The 21477-nt window shown below is 42.7% G+C and overlaps 1 long non-coding RNA gene across 2 annotated transcripts in view; it reads right to left on the bottom strand.

Moving 5' to 3' along the window:
• The window catches only part of LOC136162967 (uncharacterized), a 453850-nt gene that overhangs the window by 419222 nt on the left and 13151 nt on the right, over positions 1-21477 (bottom strand). The gene's annotated exons all lie outside the window — the stretch shown is intronic.

Genomic DNA, 21477 nt, shown 5'->3' with positions numbered 1-21477 from the left:
CCCTCATCCTCTTTCATAGAGCTCACAAAACTATCAACTAGTGCCTAATAATTTTTAACTTTAGGGAGGTATTTCACATTCCCACAGAGGGGCCTAGTGAGAGTATTCATGTTCAAGTATAATATCAAGAGAGCTTGACTTGAAGTTATAGAAGATGACCTATTTCATTTTTACTGGTTCTAAATAGGACAAGTCCATCTCAGAAACAATGAATGTGACCAAGAATATGATGACCTGCTTGAATCCATGCTTACCCCAGTGCTGGCAGTTAGGGGTAGAGGTGATTCCTACCCAAAGTGCATGAACTGAGATTCAGGGAAACAGTCATTCTCTCAGAGAAAAAGTGGATGTAGATTGATTGATTGATTTGATTGCATGTATGTTTGCAACCTTGTGGACTGTAGCCTGCCAGGCTCCTCTGACAATGGGATTCTCCAGACAAGAATACTTGAAGGGGTTGCCACTTCCTCCTCCAGGGGATCTTCCCGACCCAGGGATCAAACCCATGTCTCTTGTGTCTCCTGCACTGACAGGTGGATTTTTAGCATTGAACCACCTGGGATGTAAAGTAGCAAAACAACAAAACAAAGCATGTTTAGTCTAGGAAAATTAACAACTACAGACCAGCAAAAGACAAACATGAAGAATCGTTCTCCTACTACCGTCACTCGCAGAATTAGCCATTTTCTTAGGCCACATCCTTCTAGACACCATCAACAGGCTTCAGTGGCATATCTGCGGTGGGTCTTTGCATCCAGAGCCATTCTCTACTATTTCCACTTCACCCACACAATGTACTGCTCCCCTCGTCTCATCTGTTTCAGCTCATACTTCTGTCTCATTCGTTCCATGTGCACTGAGGGGGAGTGAGAAGCAAGAACTTATGCTAGGAAAGTAAAACCACAATGAGACAGCACTTTGCACTTACTAAGACAGCTATTATTAAGAAGTCAGAAGAGAAGGGTTAGAGAGAATGCAAAGAAATGGAATCCTTGGGCATTGTTGGGGGGAATGTAAATTCCTACAGTCATTACAGAAAACAATGTGGAGATTCCTCAAAAAGTGAAACATCCATATGATCCAACTATCTTATGTCTGGGTATATATCCAAAGGAAATGAAAACACTACCTCAAAGGGATTTCTGTACTCCCCTGTTCATTATAGCATTACTCACAGTAGCCAAGATATGGAAACAACTGACGTTGTATTGATAGATGAAAAAAGAAAATATGGTACACAGGTAAAATATTATTCAGTCTTTAAAAAAGAAGGAAACTGTACCATTTGGGACAACATGGATGAGCCTGGAGGATACCGCATTAAGTGAAACAGACAGAGAAAGACAAATATTACAAATACTGCATAATCTCACTTATACTAGGAACCTAAGAAGAAAAAAAAGTTAAACTCATAGAAACAGAGACTAGAATGGAGGTTACCAGAGGCTAGATGTGGATGAAAAGGGGAGATATTGATCAAAGGATTCAAACTTTTCAGTTAAAAGATGAGCACGTTTTAGAAACCTACTGTAAAGCATAGTGACTGTAGTTAAAAATAATGCATTATATACTTAAATTTTGCTAAGAGAGTAGATCTCAAGTGTTCTCACTACACACACACACACAGAAAAAGGTAACTATGGGAGGTCACAGATATTTTAATTAGCCGTGATAATCATTTCAATATATATATATATACATCTCAAAATATCACATTGAATACCTTAAATATGTACAATACAATTTTATCAAAAATCAATTAAAATATTTCAAAAATAAAATAAATGAAGCAAACTTAGCATTACCAATCCTTGACACCCCTCTCTAAAGAAAGAAATTTTATGCTAAAGATACTTCTATGATAAGTTAATCTGGGGTTTTCACCTTCACAGAGACAAAGAGGAATTTCAAAAGACACAACTAGAAAATATGGGTTCTAAATCCAGTTTGACTTAACCTGACCTCCTCTCTGAGCCTGTTTCTAGTTTGTAAAATAAGGGAGACTAATTAACAGACGGCAAGCTCTAGCCAGAAATAATGCCAGTGATCAACTGTTAACTTTCCCAGGGCACTTCTTTTTCTATTAACAGGAAAAGGTATCAAGCACATGAGAGTCTAATGTAAGGTCCTTGAGAGCAATATCTGGTTCCTATTAGAAGGATGTTCTCACCCCAAGCATGGCAGACATTCAAGAAGTTCTTGTTGAAGAATGAGATAATGATGGTAAGTGGAACCAAAGGGGAAAAGAATAATAATCAAAAAATGACTTTGAGTTCTATATGCCAACTCCTGGCTGACAGGCATGCCTGCCCCCTGATGTTGGTGGCTGGCCCTGGGACCGGGACTCTGGGGCTGGCACTGCAGCAGACACCCAAAGAATCATCCTCCCCTTGACTGTCCGAGCCAACTCGCTCACAGACACTCAAGGCCGGGCAAAGCTCTGGGCTTAGACAGGCTTCTGGAGAGCAAGGGGAAGACTGGACAGGGCCAGAACTTGATTCCTACCTTGGACAGAAATGGGAGGGTTGGAAATTCATATTTCATCTCCCAGAGTAGTTGGACAGTATGAGCGCCATGCCTCCCCATCTCCGATCCAGAGTTACAGATCCAGGGGGCTGGAGCCTGTGATAGTTTTCTGTTTCATCCAGTTTCCCCTAATCTTTCCCACCACTGACCCAGAAGTGACATGAATTAGTCATTTAATGACAGGTCCCTAGTCTTTCCATCTTCCAGATCATCCAGGCTCCCGAGTTACTTCAAAGCTAATCTAAGCTTGGCCAATCCCAGTCTTAGTCATTACATCTGATAAGTTGCCAAATTCTGCTGATTCTTCCTCAGCAACATCTCCCATCTCTGCTTCCTCCCCTCCATCCAACCTCATCATTTGTCCTGTGGAGTACTGCAGTATCCCTCCCTATCACTCCTCAGACATACTAGAGCCAGAATCATCTTTCTAAAGCACAGAACCTCATTGTCACTCACCTGCTAAGAACAACAAATAAAACACTTCAATGGCTCCCAATTTTTTAACACAATAAAACCCAAACTATTCACCCAGCATTCAATCTCAACCTAACTGGACTCTAGACTTCTTTTACAACACTCTTTCAGACAGACTATTCCTGGGAAACTATACTAATAAGGTTACCCTACATACCCTGTGTTCTCCAGACCCCAGGCACTGGTTTTTGCTTTCTCCTCCACCTACAAAGTCCTTCCACCTCTCCTTCCATCTACCCATTCTACCTTCCCCAAAGCATCCAGATTTCTCCTAAGTGAAAATTCATTTCATTTCTTTGTTTTCCTAGTCATTTTGCTTTATAGCACTTTTAATCATTTGCATTACATTTATATTATTTGTCTACTTTCTTTCATGTTACACCCAGGGGGAAGGAATCACGTTATCATGGTCTTATATGCATCTCACCCCTCTGTGGTCCCGAAAGGATGTAGGGTCAAAGAATCTAACTCCATTCCAATTTGTTTCACATATATTATCTCAGTAAACGCTCACAACAACTCTATGAAGTACTATTATCCCATCATTCACTTTGCAGAAAAGGAAACTGAGGCACAGAGAAGTTCAACATCAATCCCAAAGACACGCAGCTGGTGTGATGAAGCTAGGGTGTGGAGATCACACGTCTCCTACCATACTACATCACTGCGCATAATGCTTTCCAGAGTACCCAGGCCCCTCAAATAGATTGCTAAGGTAAATTTCTGTCCTAATATCATATTTGTTGTTGTTGTTTGGTTGCAAAGTCATGTTCAACTCTTTTGCAACCCCATGGACTATAGCCCACCAGGCTCTTCTGTCCATGGGATTCTCCAGGCAAGAACACTGGAGTGGATTACCATTTCCTTCTTCAGGGGATCTTCCCAACCCAGGGATCGAACCTGCATCTCCTGCATTGGTAAACAGATTCTTTACCACTGAGCCACTAGGGAAGTCAAATACAATATACATGGTAACAGTTATCAATTGGTACATATAATAAGGATCAAGTTTACCTTAAAGTATTTGACAACGGTTCTGTTACCTCTGTTCGTTGAACCAGATTTTTATTTTTGTTGTTCATTCCCTAGACTTCTACTCAAATTTAAAATCAGTTCAGTTCAGTTCAGTTGCTCAGTCATGTCCGGCTCTTTGCAACCCCATGGACTGCAGCACACCAGGCTTCCCTATCCATCACCAACTCCCGGAACTTGCTCAAACTCGTGTCCACTGAGTCGGTGATGCCATCCAACCATCTCATCCTCTATTGTGCCCTTCTCCTCCTGCCTTTAATCTTTCCCAGCATCAGAGCCTTTTCAAATGAGTCAGCTCTTCGCATCAGGTGGCCAAACTATTGGAGTTTCAGCTTCAACATCAGTCCTTCCAATGAATATTCAGGACTGATTTCCTTTAGGATGGACTGGTTGGATCTCCTTGCAGTCGAAGGAAGGGACTCTCAAGAGTCTTCTCCAACACCACAGTTCAAAAGCATCAATTCTTCAGTGCTCAGCTTTCCTTATAGTCCAACTCTCACATCCATACATGATTACTGGAAGAACCATAGCTTTGACCTGACAGACATTTGCTGGCAAAGTAATGTCTCTGATTTTCAATATGCTGTCTAGGTTGGTCATAACTTTTCTTCCAAGGAGCAAGCATCTTTTAATTTCATGACTGCAGAGAACTAATAAGACAGTAGTCTGGGTGATCCCTATAAATGGCTGAGTCTCACTTCTTTTCAGGACCTCTTCCCTCTTCCTCCCCTGACCTAAGTCATCCAGCTCCAACAATACAGACAACCCTGATGGACAAAGATGCAGAGGCAGGATAAAGAGGAGTGGAAGTCTCATATAGGAACCACAGAGGGCACCTCAAGCAGATGGGTCAAAGGCCCACCCACAAAGTTCTAGGACAAAGTCTTTCATCTCCACAGACCCAACCATCTACTGAATTCAAATATTATACCACATTTTTTACAAGATGATTGTATAGTGACACATTTCCCTTTTGTGTCACAATTGGGACTGAGATGATTGCCCTCTAGGCCTATGAGTGAATGACTATTCTCTGGAAATCCAACGAGCTGATCGTATCTCTTTTGTGTGGGAAGCATTTCAATTAAATGAGAGAAACAAGCCCCAGCAACTTCAGACACCAAGAAGAATACACAGTGAGTGGCATTTATCTTCTGCTGGCACATCAATTAATCAAACAGAATTGACAAAGACAAATGGTATCACAAGGAGGAGAAGCAAGGGTCTTTGCTGTTTTCTAAGTTGTCAAATCAAGTACCCATCTCCACAGGGGCAGTACTTAAACAGTTTCTTTGGGTGAGTCCCTTTTTGATGTTGCCAGAGCAACAGACATGGGTTTTTTGTAGGGGAGGGTTTCCCAGGTAAACATTTGAAGGAAAAGCTCCTTGTTGTTATTAATGCAGATACAAGAAAGAGGAACATTTTAAGTCCATGGGAACAGGATGATAATATCTTCTATTTTTACAACCCCTTCTTCAGTAAGAGGAGTTTTATGTGCATCTCTGTGAGCAAGGACAGAACTTAACTCCATTTTACAAATTTTACAAGGAAAAAAACTGAGAAGCAGAGAAGGGAGAACCATGAGAAATACAGTATAGGGCAAGACTAGGAAAAGATATAAATGAACTCATATTCCAAGCTAAGGGCATTAAACTTAATGTTATTTAAAAATTACTAATAATGGTAATAATTATTTCCATTTTTTACTATTACATGCATTATTTAATCTTAATAACAATCTTTTAAACTAAGAATTATACTCATCTCCACTTTTCAGATGAGGAAACCATCACTTAGAGGCATTTTGTAGCACAGTCAAGATCGTAGAAGTGACAGGAATCAGATCATGCAGGCCACTTAAAGGACATATATGTGAAATAGGTGGGAGTTTGGGGATATTTTAAGAATGAGGTGACATAGTCTCACCAAAGTGTCTATCTGGGTGTCATATCAGAAGTGGACTGTAGAGAAACAGAGGTAGAAACAAGGAGCCCCACGCAAGAGATGAAAGCAGAGTGAAAGCCGAGGAGCTGGTGAAAGGTGGTCACATTCTGGATAGATCCTAAAGATAAGGCCAGTAGGCTCATATAACTCAATATCAGAGGAAAAAAAAACAAAGAATGGGCAGAATACCTAAGTATATATTTTTCTAAAGACATAGAGATAATCAACAAGCACATGAAAAGATGCTCAACCTGACTATCAGAGAACAGAAGACAAAGTCACTATGAGGTTTCATCTCACACCTGTCAGAACGGCCATCATGAAGAAGTCTACAAATAACAGTGCTAGAGAGGGTGTGGGAAAAGGGGAACCCTCCTACACTTTTGGTGGAAATGTAAATTGGTGCAACACTATGTGTTGCAGTATGGAGGTCCTTTAAAAAAAACAAACTAAAACTAGAGGTACCACATCATCCAGCAATCTCCCTCCTAGGTACCTACCCCAGATGAAAGTATAATTTGAAAAAATACATGCACCCCTATATTCATTGCAGAGTTATCTACAATAGTCAAGACATGGAAACAACCTAAGTGCTCATCATTAGACAACTGGCTTAAGATGTGGGGTGTGTATGTGTGTGTGTGTATATATATACACACACAATGGAATACTGCTGCTGCTGCTAAGTCGCTTCAGTCATGTCTGACTCTGTGTGACCCCATAGACGGCAGCCCACTAGGCTCCCCCATCCCTGGGATTCTCCAGGCAAGAACACTGGAGTGGATTGCCATTTCCTTCTCCAATCAATGGAATACTAGTCAGTCATAAAAAAGAATGAAACATTGCCATTTGCAACAACATGAATGGACCTAGGAAATATTATACTTAGTGAAGCCAGACAGAGACAAATATTCTATGATATCACTCACATGTAAAATCTAAACAAAAAATACAAATGGATCTATATACAAAACGGAAACAGACTCAGAGAAAACAAACTTACAGTTACTAAAGGAGAAAGGGAGTGAAGAAGGGAAAAATCAGGAGTTTGGGATTAACATAGTCTACATAAAACAGATAAACACTGCATAGCACAGGGAATTATATTCAATATCTTATAATAACCCATAATGGAAAATAATCTAAAAATACATATGTAACTGGATCACTTTGCTGTACTCCTGAAACTAACACAATATTGTAAATCTTTACACAAAATTGTAAATTTATAATATTGTAAATATACTTCAATTTAAAAAAAAGAAAAAGAAGATAACGCCAACAGGATTCAGAATTTTCCTGACTCTTTAAAATGGAATGTGAGAGGAAGAAGAGTCTAATGCTAATTTTTGGGCTTAAGTAATGGAATAATGGATTGCTATCAACTAAGATGGATAAAGCTATAACTGTTACAAGTTTGGCAACAATCAGGGGAACAAGAACTCAGTTTTGAATAGATTCAGTTTAAGAAGACAATTAGGCATCCAAGTGTAGATGCCAAGTAGACAGATGGATATAAGAATCTGGAGTAGAAAAATCTGAACTGGACATATCAATTTTGGAACCATTGGCCTGTAGATGGCATTCATAGACGTGAGACTGGATGAGATCACCAAGGAATTGAATATGGAGAGAAAAACAGGAGGATCAAGGACTGAGCCTTGAGAAAAACCCCCACATAATGAGATCTGAGAGAAGAAAAGGAAGCCAAGGAAGAATGGCCAGGAGAGGATGGTACACTGAAAACCAAGCAGGAAAAGTGTATCAGAGAGCAACAAGTGAACAAATGTGCCAAAGGTTGTTAACAGTTCAAGCAAAGATGAAGACTGATAAGAGCCATGGGGTATAACAACACAGAACTCATAGGTAACTTTGACAAGGGCCGTTTCTATGGAAGGATTTGAGAAAAAGCCCCACTAAGTAGATTGAAGAGAAATCAGGAGGCAAGGAATGAGAGACAGTGAGAGAAGGATATCACTTTCTAGGATTTTTGTTACAGCAGGGACACAGAAATGCAGTGACAGCTGGTGGAGAAAGTGGACTCAAGAGAAGATTCCCTTTTTAAGACAGGAGATATCATAGCACGTTCATGAGAATGATACGATAAAAAACAAAACAAGTCAATGGTGTAAGAAAGAAGTGGGGAGTTGTTAGAAGCACATCATTAGGTCCAGCCCACACTCCTGAATACCAGTAGGTGGAGATCATTGGGGGCCATTTTAAAGGCTGCTTACCACAATAGGAAGCTTAAAAAACTAACCAACAGTCGCTGCTAGGAGTCTTTCCTTCACACTGTTTGCCGCCATTCTCGGGTCTTAGCAAAACAAAGCTCAGAAATGAAAGGAGACCAGCTATTCATCTTCTAAAACACTGCCTTGCCTGAGCAGAGCATAGCCCCAGGGGCACTGTCTTTGTTTTTCTAAGGCATACGAGCCTCTAACTGCAGCCGTTGGGCCTACATTTGTCTTCCCGCTCCTGTTCCCCACACTACTTGTGCACGCAGCTCTCCTCAGCTCCCGCGGTCCCTCAGGATACATCTTTTTTGAGAATCTTCAGCCCATTCACTGTCAGATGCCACCACATTTTCCCTCTCTGAGGCCTTTTGTGACTGCCAGGGACACAGTGCAGAGCGCCTTCTGTCAGATCTCCCCAGGAAGGTGAGTGAACAACATGTCCTTCTCTTACTCAAATTCTAACCCATTCTGCTTCCACCAAGAGGCAAATAGAAGGTGGAATTAAGTAGGCAAGAGACACTTGAGAACATTCTTAAACCTGTTGAGACACAAATTGCCAAGCTTATGTGAAGAGCGCTGAAAAGCCAACTTGCAGAAGCATTGTCCCAAAAAATGAGGAATTGACACCACACCAGGAACAATCAGCTCCCTGGTTACTGGGCCACTTTACAGAAGGGCAACTACACTCCTCCCCACGCTTACTGTGTTGGAGAATCTGCACCCTGATGAGCAGAGGACAGGGTGGGTCTAATGGTCCAAAACCTCTTCAGGACCAACCAGAGACTTCTCTTCCTGGAACCTTCGGTAGTTTGAAGGAAGAGGATGGTGTGGGGGCAGTGATCGGTTCATGCCCTTTGGTGTCCTAAAAACCTCAGCTGGAATCCTGGTTCATTTTCTCACTCCCAAACCAGACAACCTGGGGCACGCATCTGAGTCCTCTGTGTTTAATTCATAGCCTCGAAGAAAGGATTACATGATGCAATTCTTGACAGAGATTACAGGCCAAGGAACTGCCCACTCCATCCGCAGTTCCAGGGTCCTCAATGTGTCTGATTTTCAATACTACCTTAACCCTCTTAGCAGGGCTCTTCATTTTTCCTCATTCCTTCCCATGAAATCACACCTTTGAAAGATACCCTACCAGGAAGACCTTCTTGGAGAAGTTTTCAAATGAAAGAGAGCTAGTGAGCTCATCTGTGCTCTACTATTCAAGATTCTGAGGCCTCTCTCAGTGACCCATACTGGGGGATGTTTTTAAATATATTGGGTTGACCCAAAAAAAAGTTGAACTTTTAGGTACAAAGAAACACCTTGAAGTCCTCTTCCCAGATCTATCCCAAACTACAGTCCCTCTAATCTTGCCAATTCCTAGCCCTGGGCAAATCTAATCATCCATTTTATCCACTCCTGTTCCCAAGCTGTCAAAAATTGTAAAAGCCAGCTGACCAGCTCCATTATAAATCTCTGTTATTCCGCCTCAGCTGCTCACTAATCCTTTTATTCATCTTTATTAACTGTCTATCCTGCTCCATATGGCAGCAATTTCAATCCAGCCTACTCGAATCTTCAAATACCCCATCCCCTTGTTTCTGAGCCTCCTACTTCACTGAAAAACTTAGCGTTCTCTCCCTCACCTCCCCCTGTTTCATCCCAAAGTAACTTCATTGCTTCATCTGCTCTTCTGGACTCTCTCTAGTCTGCAGGGAGGCGGAATCCCAACTTCTCTTCTGTGCTAACAGCAATCCCAAGGCTTTGGTTTGAAGCAAGTAGGACCCTGTGGGGCTCCTGGGCACAGGTCTTTCTGTGTCTCCCACCCTCGACTCTTTCCTGTTTGCAGGAAATAGGCTTCATTCAGGTTTCCCTGGGGGCTCAGATGGTAAAGAATCTGCAGTGCAGGAGACCTGGATTCAATCCCTGGGTTGGGAAGATCCCCTGGAGAAGGGAATGGCCATCCACACCAGTATTCTTGCCTGAAGGATTCCATGAACAGAGGAGCCTGGTGGGCTACAGTCCAGGGGATCACAAAGAGTTGGACACTACTGAGTGATTAACACACACACAGGTTTCATTCAGCCTCTAGAACCTTCCCTGAATACCAAAGGACAGGTTCAAAGCAGGGAAGGGAAGGGATATGCAGACAAGGGCAGTCAAGAAACCAAAAACCAATAATGCAGCTTTGGGACAGGGTCCTGGTTCCCCCTCAAGGGATATACATAGCAATATTTTTTAGCTGTTTTGCAGATTCTGAAACCCCCACCAGGTGAAAGAAGTTATCTGTACACTGGCCACAAGCAAGTAGACACCAGACTGGTTAGAATCAGAAAGATGCTGACTCCCACTCACCTCACCACCAACCAATCAGAAGAAGGTCCACAAGCTGATCACTCCCTCCTCTTTGAACCATTACCATAAAGATCCTTACTACTCCCCCTGGTCAGGACACAATCTTGGCATTAGCCTGCTGTTGCCCCCTTTGCCTGGCAAAACAAAAGAGCTGTTCTTTCCTACTTCAGCCAAAACTCTGTCTCCAAGATTCAACTCATTACTGATGTACACAGGCTAAACTTTGTTACAGGTTCCCATTCTTTATGCCTCTTCCTAGATTTTTGTCACGTTAAGCAGCCCCTCACCCTCTCTTGAATGTTCACCTCTTTTCTTTATCCCTTGGGGTAAGAGGCCTTTGGGCTTCCCATATGGTTCAAGGGTAAAGAATCCACCTGCCAATGCAGGAGATTGAGGGTTCAGTCCCTGGGTCAGGAAGATCCCCTGGAGAAGGAAATGGCAACCCACTCCAGTATTCTTGCCTGGGAAACCCCATGGACAGAGGAGCCTGGCAGGCTATAGTCCATGGGGTCACAAAGGAGTCAGACACAGCTTAGCAGACACATCAAAGATGACTTTTCCATGCATCTTCACATCAAACAACTCTCCTTCCACCCATCAACATCATACACAAATACCATTTACTACTCACTGTTCTCCATCACTAGTTCACCTCTCAGTTCCCAAGAATGATGCTTCCACATCAACTACTTCACTGAAAAGATATCTCCAATATGTTTCTAGGTGGAAACACTATGGTCATCTTAGGCCTCCTCCTATTTGAGTCCTCTGCAATACTTAATTAGCTATCCTCTCCTTAAACTGTTTTTTTCCCCCCTGAGTTCTCACATCCTCCTTTTTCTACTGTCCCTTCTCAGCCTCCATGGCCCAGGCACCTTTCTCCTCCCAGTCTTCAAATGTAAATATTTCATATTAAGAGAGTCAATTCCTAGGCAGGTTGATAAGAAGTCCAGGGCTCCCAGAGGAGGAGAAAGGGGTCTGGGGTTTTCGAGGAGGAGGAAAGGACAAACTTTTTTTTCCCTATACATTCCTTAGTCTTAGTCACATAAAACGTTTTTTTCTTTGAGCCCAGAACTGATGATTATACAACAGACAACTCAGTTTAAACTGTGTGTGTGTTAGTTGCTTAGTCATGTCTGACTCTCCGCCACCCCATGGACTGTAGCCCACCAGGATCCTCTGTCCATGGGAATTCTTCAGGCGAGAACACTGGAATGGGTTGCCACTCCTTCTCCACTAAACTCTGTACTGGGGATTATATAACAGCAACGTACCCTGCTTGAGGACAGCTTCTCCTTTCTGAAGACCTTCTGACTAATCCTGATATCTTAGAATGTATATTATGGGAGTGGGTCTGGTAGGGTTTTTACAATCCTGAGACACTCTTTTGATTTACTGTAATAACTAATTTAAAAAGTATATAACTCCCTTGCTAACACTAACGAGGGGGGCACTCTCCATCACCCCTCCGATGTCTATGTCAGAAGCTTTTACTATTCCTTTTCATATCTTAAAAAACTCTGCTACACAAACGCTCTTGAGTGATCAAGCTTGGTCCCTGTTCCCAAAGTTAAATCTTCTTCAGAAATCATGAATCCAACACCGTTCACCACAAGCTATCAATATGTCCTTTTCCATGCACACTTCTCTCTGTGCAATCATATCTACTCCCTTGGACCTAACTATTATCATATCAACACTAAATACTTTTAAACCTATCTCACTGGTACTCACTTCACTTCTGAATCTCAGTTCCTTCTAAAATTTCCAACTGCCTACCAAACATGACCCCCCAAATTGACTGCCTTCCTTGCTAACTCACCAATTCTACAACCATTTTAGATCAGAAATCACCTTTTCCACCGTGCCTCAAATAATCTCCTTCCCCTGAGTTTCTTCTTCTGACCTCCCCTTTCATTATTTTCTCTTCTTACCTTTCTTACACAGTTAGACTCCTCCTTAGTTTGCCTACATAGAACTCCAGTTCCACAAATGACTGAAAGCCATTCAGTCACCAAGTCTATTGATTCTTTTCCATTTCCACTGACATCTTTACAATTTTTCTATTGGGACTTTACCATTGGTGATTCATCCTGAAATCCTCAAACCACCACCCTACACAAAGGATGCACAGTCCTCCCTCAGTCCTCCCAAATACGGGGAATTGGTTCCAGGAGCCCCCAAGGAAGCCCAAATCCACGGATGCTCAAGTCACTTGCATAAAATGGAGGAAGACAATGAATATAGTTGGGCCTCCATATTCTCAAGCTTCACATCCACAGATTCAACCAACTGCAGTTGAAATTGAAGTTGACTGAATTTGCAGATGTGAAAACTGAGCATCCAGAGGACCGACTGCATATAACACAGCAGTAAATGAACCATAGCAGTAGCCACAAGGAGTGAGATCAACCCATTGGAGAACTACAGTGGAGGCAAGACGAGGCTTGCAATGGCTGCTATAGATCACAAAGAGAACCTCCTCCACCACCCATGAGTCAGGTTACAAAGGGAAGGACCACTGGTCAGCATCACAAGTCACAAACATATATACTCTTTAATTATTGCCTCAGGTTATATCAATTCTAAACGAAATCAACCCTGAATGTTCACTGGAAAGACTGATGCTGAAGCTGAAGCTCCAATACTTTGCCCACCTGATGTGAAGAGCTGACTTATTGGAAAAGATGCTGATGCTGGGAAAGATGGAGGGCAGGAGGAGAAGGGGTCAACAGAGGATGAAATGGTTGGATAGCATCACTGACTCAAAGGGCATGAGTTTGAGCAAACTCTGGAAGATAGTGAAGGACAGGGAAGGCTGGCATGCTACAGCTCATGGGATTGCAAAGAGGCAGACATGACTTAGCAACTGAATAACAACAACAACGAAACTGTAAGAATAACAGTTATATTTAAAGACACAGAATAATGCCTTGTCAAAAGAACCAAGGATACATACTTTCATGCAAGGCCACCAGGAAAGAATTTTTCTGCCAAGTATTATGAGGGCTCCCAGAAATGAGCACAATTGTCTTGTTTGTTTTTCTAGGACTTGTGGAAGTAAACATGGTAGACCAGGAGATCCTGCTCATTTGAAATTCAGAGCTGCATTCCCTGTTTCCCCCCTTGTTGGGAAAGAACACTCTTGTCTTAGCCTAGCCAAACTGGAGCCAGCTTGCCAGGGAACTCAGATGCAGGACAGAGGGCAGAAAAGAGATTTCTGCTAGCTACCTTCTGCTGATCCCAAGGTTCTTGTGATTTATCAAACATTAGGCAAGACCAGAACAAGGTTCTAAGCTAAGCATGTTTCCCTACAGGCAATGAACCTGTGAAACAGATGAGAAAGGGCAGAGAGCATCAGATGGCCACCAGCCAAGCGAGGCCAGCTCTCTTAACCAATGATTCAGATACATTTGTCATTCCTGCCTTTTGCGTGTAGGTGCTACATCTTAAAAACTCAGGACTCCTGTCTCAGCAACCCTATGTAGAAATATGTAGCCTATTTCCCTTCCTTCCATGTCACATATATCATTTTTCTTCCTCGTTTCATAATGATAAATAGGGATTGCAGGCAGTGAAGAGTCAGCCATGATTAACTGAAAGAGATACCTCTGAGTCACAGATCATTCACTTCCTCCTCTGGCAATCTGAAGAAGGAATCTCATTTCTTTGTGGTTATTTTAGTACCTTTGAATCTCGGTAATGAATGAGACTTCCAGAGCTCATCTCTCTGTCTGCTGGTGAGTTTAAATCTTGGCAGTTGGTAGGAAAGGAGGGCAGAAGAGAATTTTTGCAAAGACCACTTCCTACAAGGAAGCCCAGGGCATTAGTGTTAAAGAATCCACCTGCCAATGCAGGAGATGCAGATTCAGTTCCTGGATTGGGAAGATCCCCCGGAGAAGGGCATGGCAACCCACTCCAGTATTCTTGCCTGGAGAATCCCATAGACAGTGGAGCCTGGCAGGCTATAGTCCATGGGTCACAAAGAGTTAGACATGACTGAGAGATTTTCTTTGTTTTCTTTCTTTCCTACCCAAGCCAGGCATCCCAGACAGCCTCTCCCTGCACCATGAAGACTCATCTCATTTTATGGGCCATCAGAAGCTCTATAGTACTTCTCAAGCAGTAGGTTCAAGATGACATCTTCTGCAACTTACGGTATAACTACTTAGGAAGTCAAAATTCACCACATTGCTCTTTCCAGCTGAGGAAGAGGATAATCTGAATTTTTTTAATGCTATCAGGAGACTGTTCTCCAGGTCATTTTTTAGTCTCTTCCACCAGTTCTGGGGAACAGGTAAGTCAAATTGATTCAGCCAGATCTTCTTTCTCTGCCACAACAGCCCAGTTAGCAATGAAGTGACTGGGGAGGGGGGGAGTCATGTGGGAGAGAAAAAAGGAAAGATGCAAATGAAGTCAGTCCTCATTCACTAGAACATGAATGCTGTAGAGTTGACTGCAGGGCCACACCTTGAACCACTGGGAGAGAAGAAACACTAGAAGTCAACAACTTTGATCATTCAGTATATCCCCCTTCATCACTGGAGATTCACACCCAAGTGAAACTGTCTTAGTCTCTCTCTTTTTCTATAGATTTACTTACTTGGCTGCACAAAGTCTTAGTTGTGGCACTTGGGATCTTCAATCTTCATTGCTACATGAGGGCTCTTTAGTTGCACCACACACAATTTTTAGTTGTAACATGTGAACTTTATGTTATGACATGTGGGATCTAGTTCCATGAACAGGGATTGAACCAGTCCCCCTGCACTGCGAACTCAGAGTCTTAGTCACTGGACCACCAGGGAAGTTCCAGTCCTATTCTCTTTAAAAGCTTTTAGAACATTATATCCTGGCTTGAATGGAGAGAGAATGTGTGTGTGTGTGTGTATGTGTGTGTGTGTGTGTGTGTGTGTGTGTGACTTTGTACTGCAGAGTATCTCCAGTTAAGATTTAGACAAATACAGGAGGTAAATGCTAAAAAATCCATAGAAAAACAAAACCACAAGGGTTCATTCTGATTATGAATGGATCCAGGAGGGCTGGTCTTTTTCATTCTTGTCTTTTGGTTGCAGAGCATTTAAACATAAGATCTCTGTTCCTGGGTTATTTTTATGTTGTTCAGTCTCTAAGTCGTGTCTGACTCTTTGTGACCCCATGAACTACAGCACACCAGGCTTCCCTGTCCTTCACTATCTCCTGGAGTTTGTCCAAACTCATGTCCATTGAGTCAGTGATGCCATCCAACCATCTCATCCTGTTGCCCCCTTCTCCTCCTACCCTCAGTCTCTCCCAGCATCAGGGTCTTTTCCAATGAGCCGGCTCTTCAGATCAGATGGCCAGAGTTTTGGAGCTTCAGCTTCAGCATTAGTCCTTCCAGTGAATATTCAGGGTTTATATCCATTGGTATTGACTGACTTGCATCTCTTATTCTGCTAAAATGTTTCATTAAAAAATTTTATCAACAATCTCATTTCAGCGCAATCTCTGATGAGACACCAGAAACGCACTTCCATTCATATTTCACTAGCCAAAGCAAGTCACAAGGCCACACCCAACTTCAGAGGGAGTTGGAAAGTGCACTCCTGTCATCCACAGAGAAGCACTCACCAACCATGCAGATCCTACTTCACAGTATTTCTCAAATCAGTCCCTTCCTAGCCACTGCTCCTGTTGAGTCATGAACTCAGTGCTTTGGGCTTTTCTGCACAAAAATGTAATAGAAGCTCCCAGAGCCATTTCCTACTGCCAGTCTGGCCCCCCTCCAACCCACTCTGCTGGCAGCTGCCAGAGGGCACTTTTGAAAGCACAGTGTCAGCCCTCAGTGGCTTTCAGGTCCATGTTCAAAGCCCTCAGTGTGACACAAAGGTTCTTATTGACGTGGCTACTGCCCACATCCCTGGCTCATTCCCATCCCTCCCCCACACTCACATGGCTGAACCTCATAATTCTCTTTCACTTCCAAGGCTTCCTTTTCTGTACCCTGGAACATGCTATTCCATTGGGATAAGATAATTTCCATCACTTCTTTTACTAGCTAACTAAATCTGAGCCTTTGAAAATCAACTCAAGAAACTTCTACTCCAGGAGAACTTCCCTAATCACTCCCCACCCAAGTCTGACCTAGAAGCCCCCGGAGCCCACTGTGTACACTTTGGTCTGAGCACTCTCCACACTGTGAGGCCTTCATTTTACTTACCTGGTTCCTAGACATGATTTTAAGCTTTTGGAATTCAGGAACCAGGATCTGTGCAAAACACTCATTAAAGACCAGTTGGATGGATGCATCGATAAAATCATGCCGGGCTCTGCACTGGGTACCAGTGTCTCAAAGGTCAATCACACATTCTGTGCGCATCACATACACAGTCTCTGAGACTGCCTCTAGAAGGAGCCGAAGAAGCAAGAGAACTGAAGATGGAGAAAGAAGACAGGGGCAGTTTCCTACCAATTCAATAAGCAAAGTTTCCATGTCCATTCCTTCCAAAGCCCCAGCCATAGGAGCCCTTCCTCTGTAGTAAATGATGCTTGTCTTTTCCTTTTTCTTTTCTCTCTACTGAAATCCCCTGTCCTCTGTCTTTTCCTAAGAATCCTGAGGGATCTCTAGAACAAATGTAGAAACTTACTTGAGGTTAGCCCTTCCAGATAACACATCTACACCTTAGGACACTTTATTGCTACAAGCTACTTATTAGAAGAAATTCATATCCCTGGCGAGGGACTTGTGTCAGGATTGGGGACCACAGCGAGGAGGGGGAAAAAAATTTTTTTATCTATTTCTTAAGTCACAAATGGAAGGGTTTCCCTGGCAGCTCTCATGAGCTGATCACCTGAACTTACCTACACAGGTAGCAGGTAACTTTTCCGCCGTCTTTTAGTGGGACAATGAGGAAAATGAGGAATGACAATGAGGAATGAGGCAGACAACGAGGTAGACAATGAGGAAAATGGATTGTGCCCTCTCTTCCCAGGCCTCTAGAGCCTCCCAGGGCCTTTGGTCTGACTTTTCTAAACAAATTCATCAGGAGAGAACTGAGTTACTTGCTAAGAATTTTTATATCTCTTAAGTATAAAATTGAAAATGAAAACAGCCCGTTTCCATGCTGGTTCCAAGAACCAACCACACACAGCACTTCCTAGACGCTACACACATTATAAAATCACTAAATAAACAAACAGGCAAGACAGTACAGCGATTATCCAGTCTTCTAGCTCTGGAGGACCTTGGACTAGTCACTCAGTGTCTGAGTTTCTCTCTCTGTTAAAGGGGTATGATACTAGCAGCTACTGTCCCAATAAAACGAGGTGTCTCAATGTCAACACTATTAACATTTGGGCCTAGATAATTCTATGTTGTGAAGAGCCGTCCTGTACATTCCAGGGTGTACAACACCACCCCTGGCCTCCAACCCCTGGATTCCAGCCCCCTCCCTCAGTTATGAAGACCAAAACGTTTCCAGATATTACCAAATGTCCCCTGTAAGGGCAAAATCATCGTTGGTTAAGAACTGCTGCTGTAAGCAAGATAAATAAATCAATATACACTATGTGTGGACCTATTCTTGCCACACAGCAAATGCTCCACAAGTTGACCCAGAGGACAACAGACAAGAGAGACAGTTTGTTCTGTAACAGGGAGGACTTCACTATTCTTCTAGAGCCCCTAATAAAGTTACACATTTCTGAATCGTCCTCCATCCTTGAAAGGCCTTGGTAACAACTCCATGTGGCACTGACCACCTGGCAAATCTGCAAGTACTTACGTTATTGTCTCTCCCTCTTCCCTATTGAATGATACAAGCAATTTGTTCAAAATAACATTTATTATTCCCCTCAATACTTGAACGCCTGCTCAGCCAAAGACACTGTACACTACAGAGAATATTTTTATTGGATTTTACAAACAATAAAAATCACCCATCTGGCTTCACTCACTTTTATCTTTGTTTAAAGCCCATTTTGTCAGAATATCAAAAAATTTGGTTTCCCTCCTACAAAGGGAAATTTTAGTGCCTCCCAGTAACACTATGGTGCCTGGTACTTTCTATAGGCTTGGAAGTAACCAAAGTGACCATTGCATTGACAGACAACTCTGGCTGCTAGAAAGTTCATCTTTATCCCTGATGAAGGCCTGATGGTCCCTTCTTGTGACCCCTCTGCACATTGTTCAGTCAAGTACTGATTGTGTGGCTGCTGTGTGCAAGCGCCATGGCCCTTAAGCCAAATACAAGTCCTACTCCTTTCCTGACTAAAGACAACCAGTTCAGTTCACGATTCCACATAGACAATGATGTCCTGGTCCCTAATAATCTTGGTCCCCCTCTTCAGATCCACTTCCCTGGTGGTCCAAAGGCTAAGAGTCCTCGCTGCCAATGTAGGGGATTCCCCTGTTTGATTCCTGGTCAGGGGACTAGATCCCACATGCTACAACTAATGGTTCACATGCCACAACTAAAGACCCCCCATGCTGCAACTAAGACTCAGCTCAGTCAAATAAACAGTTTTTAAAAATAAAAAAAAATAACAGATGCACTTTAATTTATCACTAGACCCTCAAAATGAGGAATCCAAATTGCAGCCCCACTCCAGGTGTGCTATGACCCACAGACAACCCAGCAGGACTGGAACATTACTGGTCTGTACTCAGTCAACCTTCAGTGGTTGACTGGACCTTCAGCCCACGATGGTCATCTGTTTTAGCAGGCAAGGCCTCCCGCTTTAAGGCAAAGTAGCAACTCGGGAATTTTTCATGCAAATTCCCTCCCAGCAAGTTGACTCCCATCCTATATACTCAAGGTCATCTTTTGTACCTATCATATTTAATCTTGTCATCTGAAGTAGAGGGCCAGAAAGTCAAGGCTTTAATCTTGGTCCTATAAGCCATGGTTTGGCCAGTTCAGCTCAGTTCAGTCACTCTGACTCTTTGCAACCCCAAGGACTGCAGCATGCCAGTCTTCTCTGTCCATTCAGCTACTTCCTCCTCCCCTAACTTTTCTCAGCAGCTGTAAGTCCTCTTCAACGTTCACTGAATAAATTGTTATCTTCATCTAAATCAGGGGTAGGCAAATATATAACCCATGGGCCACATCCGTCCCACTTGTTACAATAAAGCTTTACTGGAACACAGCCATGTTCATCTGTTTACCCATTGTGTGTGGCTACTTTCCCACTGCAACACCTAAGTTAAATAGGTACAACAGAGACCACATGGTCTCAAAAATATTTACTATCTGGCCCTGAAAAAGTTTACTTATCCCCACACCAAGGCCTTGAAATATATAGAATAGAATTAAGTCAGGGACAGGATGTTATGGACCTACAGTTTATCACAAATGATTAATCAACACGTTTAGGAGCAATGATTCACAGTTTTGAAATCATGCAAAAATGTGTTCATCCCTAGGGTCTGTGTAGAGTTAAAGATATACTCTGCTCTTGGCAATGCCTGATCCTAATAATCCCATTGAAGTAAGAATGGAATTAATTAATTAATGGAGTGTTGATTAATTAATTCAGTAATTGTTTTACTATGATACAGACAGACTAAAGGAAAAATGGGAAAAAGAACAGCCAAATTTTGAAGCTCTGACAGGAGGCTGAGGAGAATATCAAGAAGAGAATATCAATTCTAAGAAGCAGCCACAATCCCAGAACCAAGAGGGACCTCCATAGGAGTGTATGGATTTGTACTGATGGAGGTGAAAGCTTCCCATTCAGTCTGGCCTGTGTTTGTTGGAGCCTGGTTTTGCTCCAGAGGCATATGATTTGTAAGACTACCACGGTCCCTGCCTGAAATTGTTGTCAGAAGTGGCCCCTCACTGTTGCCCCCATAGCGATTACTTACTAAACCCAACACTGTGTTGGAATCCCACACCTTGCATAGCTACAAATTCTCACAGCCTTAAATCCAGGCAGCCCAAAGCCATTTGCCACTTTTTCTTTTTTTTTAATGTATCAAGACCCAAGTGTGAATTCTTTTTTTATTTTTATTGGAGTATAGTTGACTTACAATGTTGTGTTACTCTCTACTATGCTGCAAAGTGAATCATTCATACATATACATTTATTTAAGCTCCATGCCCTTTTCTCACTTCCACCTAATAGTTCCCACAGCAGTTTCCCAAAGCCAGAGCAGTCTATGCAAGGTAGGTGCCACTGCTCAAAGAAGAAATAATAAAGTATCTGCATTTGAAAATATATACACACTAACTAGAACCCAATTGCTAACAACTGTTAGGCCTGATACACTGAGTCTGAAAGCCATCTGAGAATTGTCTTTAGTCAGGGAGGGAGAGAATATTGCCAAGGTTAAGCTCATGGACTTTAGTGTCTGGCAAACCTGGAATGGAATCTGACCTGTTATTTGAGCCCTTGCAAGAGACATGCATTTGATCCCTGGGTCAAGAAAATCCCCTAGAGTAGAGAACAGCAATCCACTTCAGTATTCTTGCCTGGAAAATTCCAAGGACAGAGGAGGCTGGCGGGCTGCAGTCCATGGGGCAACAAAGAGTTGGACACGACTGATCAGCTAAGCACACACACAGAGACAGCACAAGTCTCAATTTCTTCTGCAGAATGGAGATTATAGTCATGCTTCCTCAGAGGGTCACTGCAAGAATAAACGACATCATGCATACAGAGTACATAGTACCTGATACCTAGCAAGCATTCAGTAAAGGTCATTATTACTGCTACCAATACTGTGGTCACGTTATGTGAAGAACCGACTCATTGGAAAAGACCCTGATGCTGGGAAAGATTGAAGACAGAAGGAGAAGGGGATGACAGAGGATGAGATGGTTGGATGGCATCACCAACTCAATGGGCATGAGTTTGAGCAAGCTCCAGGAGTTGGTGATGGACAGGGAAGCCTGGGGTGCTGCAGTCCATGGAGTCACAAAGAGTCGGACACGACTGAGTGACT

This window comes from Muntiacus reevesi, chromosome 3 (assembly GCF_963930625.1).
Source record: "Muntiacus reevesi chromosome 3, mMunRee1.1, whole genome shotgun sequence".
In the NCBI taxonomy this organism is placed as follows: domain Eukaryota; kingdom Metazoa; phylum Chordata; class Mammalia; order Artiodactyla; family Cervidae; genus Muntiacus; species Muntiacus reevesi.
Note: the sequence above shows the minus strand (reverse complement) of the source record. Positions and strands in the feature narration are given on the sequence as shown.